Source organism: Hevea brasiliensis, chromosome 9, assembly GCF_030052815.1.
Source record: "Hevea brasiliensis isolate MT/VB/25A 57/8 chromosome 9, ASM3005281v1, whole genome shotgun sequence".
NCBI lineage: Eukaryota > Viridiplantae > Streptophyta > Magnoliopsida > Malpighiales > Euphorbiaceae > Hevea > Hevea brasiliensis.
In genome coordinates this window covers 99,412,243-99,417,702 of record NC_079501.1, presented here as the reverse complement: position 1 = coordinate 99,417,702, position 5,460 = coordinate 99,412,243, and the positions used below count along the sequence as shown (strand labels likewise).

Genomic DNA, 5,460 nt, shown 5'->3' with positions numbered 1-5,460 from the left:
GACATCTTGACTGTCCAGGCAGACATCAGGAGCCAGAACAGTAGACTATACAGGAGTGTCCAATGTGAGGGCGTTACAGTACCATTAGTGGTAATTATTCATGTTGGTGCTATATATTATTTTTATAAGTAGCAAAATTATTGTTGCTGCAAAATTTTTACTGCTAATTCCAACATTTGTTGTATTGTCTACTTAATGTACTTAAATACAAAATTGTCATGAAAGATTTTATTTATAGTTTTTTTCCCTATTTAATAAAAATTCACTTTTTCTTATATATGGTAATATTTTCTCTTATTTTTTTCTATTTAATAAAAGTTATGAGAATTTTTTTTCTTTTCTATTAAATACAATAAAGGTTAGTCTCTTTTCCCCCTCGTGTGAAGATATTCCCTATGGAAGTTTTAGTTGATTACTCTGAAATTGAACTCTTGTTTTAATTTTTTTTTTCAGCAAAGTATATTTTAGTACCCTATAATTTAGCTTTTCTAGTATTGAGTATATGTAATTTGTTTTGTGTCAATCAAGAACATGAACTTTAGTTTCATTTTCACTGTAAGGACAATATGTATAACTTTGTTAATTTGTCCTTGTCCTACGTGGATGCTGATATGGCATAGATGCAATATATATATTTTTTTAATATCAACATGGCATGTGTGCCCATTAAAAAAATGTTAAAAAAAATCCCTACATTCCCCAAATTCATATTGCATTATTTGCCCTAAACCAATTACAGTGCTCTCACCAAATTCATCGTCTTTGGCTCTACAGTCATCACCAATGATGAGTTTGTCAACAGCATTGCATGTGTCATCATTGTCCTCATTAATAGCCTTGCATGAGTTCACCAATGGATGATGCGAAATGTTTCTATGGTCTTGGAAGTCCAATAAGGACCTCATGGACAGATGACAACATGGGTAGGAGATAGCATAATCGTGGGAAATTTCCAGTTAAAGATAGGTGTAATTTCTTTGAGTGGGTTGACTTGAAGGCAAATCCAAGAGGGCCAGAGGTGATTTTAGGTCTCATGAAGAGAATACACAGTTGTGAGAATGAAATTGCAATTTGTAAAGTGAAAGAAGTAGAATTGGAAATGGAATTGGCCCAAACTAAAGAGAATACAAGGCATTTGAAGTCCTCTGTGATTACTGCTAGGAAGATTTGATAAAGGTGCATATGAAGATGAATCAAGTTGAAAAGGACAAAGGGAAGCTGTTGTACAGTAATGTCTGTACATTTCTTTTTGTCATATTAGTTGTTTTTTTTATTGTTAATTACTTATGGAGAAAGGAATGTAAATGGCAAGAGGCGTTTGCCATGAGGTTTAGTATTTAAGGATGAATGTTGTAATTGTAATGGGGTAGTGCTTTTTGGATATACAAAGTGTTTTTGAAAATATCTAAATGGCAATTGTGGTTGTTTGTGAAGGGTTTTGGCAATTTTTTTTAATTAGTTATGGAATGTGTTTACAATACTATGAAAATTAGAGAAAAAAAATTAAATAATGATAAAATTATGTTTTTCTTAACCTAAAAAGTGATTTCAGTGGCTGCAAAATTGGTGAAATTAGTGTTACCCTCATTTATTTTTCTTCCATTATGTGAGAAAGAGATTAACAAAAAAGAGGAAAAAAGAAGCAATTTGTAGCCAATTTGAAGGGAGAAGTTTTGGCAGGATCATTCCCTCCAAGCATGTAGTTCATGCACTTAACTCACTTTTTAGGTTAAAATTAGACAATAATTTGTGAAGCAAATTCTGCAAATTCTGCAGCAGTTATACATGCAAATTCTACACTAGTTATGCTGGAAATTCGGCAACACGTATGCAGCAAATTCTGCACTGATGTTACTGCAAATTCTGCAGTAATTTTTACTCAAATTCTGCCGTCATTCCTGCACAATTCTGCTGCAATTTCTGCACAAATTCTGCACTAATGCTGAAAATTCTGCTCTAATTATACATACAAATTCCACACTAGTTATGCTAGAAATTTTACAGCAGTTATGCAGCAAATTTTGCACTAATTCTGCTGCAAATTCTACAGCAATTATTGTTCAAATTTTGCTGCAATTCCTGCACAATCTGCTGTAATTCCTGCACAATTCTATTGCAATTCCTGCTCAAATTCTGCTGCAATATTTGGACTAATTTCATTGCAATTCCTGCTCAAATTCTGGTGCAATTCATGCGCTAATTTTATTGCAATTCTTGCTTAAATTTTGCTACAAGTTCCGCAGCAATTCCTGCTCAAATTCTGCTGCATATTTTATTGCGAAATTTGCAACAATTCTGCAGCTAATCATGGAGAAACCATATTCCAAACTATAGAAAAAAATATGAAAATACCAAATACTAAATTCTGCATATACCAATTTTTGTACAAACCACATTTTGCAATAACAATTTAATCACAAATACGAAAATAACAAATTTCATTTAATGACATATTTCATTAATATTGGTGTGGAATAACATCATAGACCTATACAAAATGACAAAAAATCCCCTGATATGAGATCAACTTGGAGAATACATATCTACAGCCCTATACAAAATAACACCATCGCTATGAATAGAAGATTTTTGCAGTTACAATATGATGCCTGCATTCACGGTTACAAAACTGAGACTAAATACCATAACCACTTCCACTTGTCAAAATACATAAGAATTTCCATTTACAAATCCATCACCACATGCAATACTCAAAATACAAAAGTTCAAATCATTCTTCTTTAGTTTGTTGAAGGGTGACCATCTTTAGTTTGTCTTGGACTTTTGAATGGCTGTGTCTTCTTCTGTGAACACAAAGTTACCATTTTTCACATCAGTGATTTGAAAATGAAAGTTTGAAAAAATACATTTATATTCAAACACATTTATATTGAGTTGTTTAAGTTATCACACTATTCTTGCTGTCATCTTAGCCCTTGTAGGCCTAACTTGTTGGGAGCTGATTGGTAATGCACTGGGTATTGGCTGTGACGCACTGCCCATCATGTTCCCTTTGGTTCTTTTTCTTGAAAAGTTTTCAAATGCCTGCCAAAAAAATGTAATGAGATATGAAAAATGCTATAAAGAGACTTTATCATGTCTAAATTATGCTTTTTTTGGTTATGTGGCAAATACCTCAGATCTTGGAGTTGGCTGTGAGCTTGGAGCTTACTTATATTGCCTTTCACCCTATAAGTGTAAGCAACATATGTTAGTAAAATCTAATAAATATTCAAGTATAAAGACAATAATACCCAATATTATAAAAGTGATATTACCTGACTATTGGAAAAACCATGCAAACCCTTAGCTTGTTTACTTTTCCTTACTCTCCTTTATCCAGGTGTTTCACCTAGCTTGTTTACTTTTCCTTACTCTCCTTTATCCAGGTGTTTCACCTATCCAGTAGCAGTGCAACCCCTTACAATGTGTCACCTATCCAGTAGCAGTGCAACCCCTTACAATGTGTCCTTCTTTTCCACAATTACCACAAGTCCTTTTAGTCCTTGCCCTAGAAACCCTGAATGGGTTTCTTACTTCGTCAGGCTATCTAATTCTCTTCTTTCTGGGTTTTCGTAAAGTTTTCCTTACAATTGGAGGATATATGTCATTCAATTTTGTTCTTTCCCATTCCTCTTTACTTGGCACAGGATATCTAACATGTTTGTAAACTGTCAAGCAAGTATACTTAAGATAATAACTATGCCCATAATCCTCTGGCTTCTCCTCGTTAGCATATATTGCAGAAATGCTGTGCTTACATGGGATTCTTGACAAATCCCACATTCTACAGCTGCAACTGTGCAAATTGAGGTCAATAACATGTTGAGTGTCATAGAAATTAACTTCGTATTTCCTTTCCCCACAAGGTGTGCAAAAACAATTCCTTGCTTTGTATTTGTTTTTCTCAAGTAAGTCTTGAATGTTAGGATAGATATCACCCTTATATCTCAACATCTCACTATATTTGACATGAAAACATTTCATTAATCTACTTCTTATCCATTCAAGCATGCTCAATATTTGCATGTCCCTAGCAGGCTTGATCAATGAATTAAAGCTCTCATAAATGTTATTCTAAAGTCCATCACATTTTGTGTAGTTGAGAAAAATGCCCTTGCCCAATACGTTGGATCTTTATTCAGTAGCCAATCATGAGCATTAACATCAAAATCCTTGATTGCACTTAATGCAGTATTAAAGGATTTATCTGTCCCAGCACCTGCAGCATACCACATCTTTTTGTATTCCAAGCCTCTATATAACTTTTTGTAGTTTTCACATAGATGCTTGACATAATGTCTATGCTCCACACCTGGCATCAACTCATTAAAAGCCTCAACCAATCCCTACATAAAACAGAGTATCAAAAATATCAACATAGTTAATATAAATGTAAATGCAAAATTATATTGATAGTTAATATACATACAAAATAGAGCATGTGTGATTCTCATACCTTTGGTTGGTCTAAAATGAATACCCAACCTGTTTCAGAAGGATGCCCAAAGTCTTCAAATAGATTGGTTATAAACCACCTTTAAGATTCCTTGCATTCTATATTAACAGTAGCAATAGCAATTGGAAAAAGATTCTCATTTCCATCACTTCCAATAGCACACAAGTGCTTTCTTCCCATTAAGGTCTTCAAGTGACAGCCATCTAAACCAATAATAGGTCTCAAACCAGCTAAAAACCCTTTTTTCTGTGCATTCAACTTGATATGTATATATTGGAAGATAGGGACTAGATTTTTTATGCTACTTTGAGGTTGCTCATTTTCCACTTCTAAACCCACAATAAGTGCGTCACATAACTGTTTATCCATAACATCACACTCAATTTTAATACATGAACTTGGATTACTTGCCCTTATTATGGTAGCATAATCATGAAGTCTAGTGTCTTTCAATTTCTCATCACCTTCAATTATCTTCTTTGTTTTCCTTTTAGCTCTGTAGTGTGCTTGCAGTGACACCTCAGCTCCTACCTCCCTTTGAATCCTCTTTCTCAAGCAGTGACATCCCAATCATGATTATACCTCAAATCATTTAAATATTTCTCTACCAAGTATTGAGAGTTCACTAAATTGTTTTCAAAATGCCTAGGATATTCATGCTTATTTTTGAAGCTTTTAATTTGGAATGTGATACTCCTCCCCATTAAAGAAGCATGCACCCTAAACACATACTTATCTTTACATATTACAATAATCCTCTTACAGCTATTCTTCAAATAAATGTAACTAAATCCCCTTCTAAGAGCCCATTCCTTAAATTTCATGCCCTTACATAATTATGGATCATGCATTCCATTTGTTGCATCAAAATCTGGATGCACCTCATTTTCATCATCACTCCCTTGAATGCTATGCAACTCCTCATTATCTTCTGCTACTTCATTAAATTCTGCAAAATTTTCTTTATTCAAATTATTACTTCCACTTTCCTTGGAATTGAT

At 33.6% G+C, this 5,460-nt stretch overlaps 1 long non-coding RNA gene across 1 annotated transcript; it reads right to left on the bottom strand.

Annotated features, from left to right (window-relative positions):
• Nucleotides 1-2,436: 2,436 nt before the first annotated feature.
• Nucleotides 2,437-3,553, bottom strand: LOC131183336 (uncharacterized). Its single transcript, XR_009151461.1, has 4 exons — nucleotides 3,436-3,553; nucleotides 3,279-3,352; nucleotides 3,136-3,189; nucleotides 2,437-2,804 (listed from the first exon to the last, which is right to left on the bottom strand). It is a non-coding gene; the product is annotated as an uncharacterized LOC131183336 (long non-coding RNA).
• Nucleotides 3,554-5,460: the final 1,907 nt, after the last annotated feature.